Source organism: Theobroma umbraticum, unplaced genomic scaffold, assembly GCF_002168275.2.
Source record: "Theobroma umbraticum cultivar Fairchild unplaced genomic scaffold, ASM216827v3 scaffold_146.0, whole genome shotgun sequence".
NCBI lineage: Eukaryota > Viridiplantae > Streptophyta > Magnoliopsida > Malvales > Malvaceae > Theobroma > Theobroma umbraticum.
Genome location: NW_018397265.1, coordinates 1,884,514 through 1,884,799, shown reverse-complemented (window position 1 = coordinate 1,884,799; position 286 = coordinate 1,884,514). Strand labels below are relative to the sequence as shown.

Sequence of the window (286 nt, the reverse complement as noted above, 5' to 3'; positions counted from 1 at the left end):
CCTAATCCTATAAAAAATCAACTACCATAACCCTATTAAATATCTGAATAATTTTCAAAATTACTACCCTAACCCTAACCCTATTACATTTTTACTACCTTATAATTATCCTAACCCGTTTAAAAACCCGATTAGATAAAAAAATTATTAAAGTCTTTTTCATAGGTACCCAATTACTTGAACCTGTATACATATACAGGTATAAAAAGAGGTACAAAAAGTCCAAAAGGGGGGGTTAAAAGTCATCCATCATGGCAAAGGAAAATAATGAGAAAAAACAAAAAAG

General features: G+C 29.4%; 1 long non-coding RNA gene across 1 annotated transcript in view; it reads right to left on the bottom strand.

Moving 5' to 3' along the window:
- Positions 1-286, bottom strand: part of LOC149526782 (uncharacterized) — a 1,980-nt gene that overhangs the window by 1,288 nt on the left and 406 nt on the right. The gene's annotated exons all lie outside the window — the stretch shown is intronic.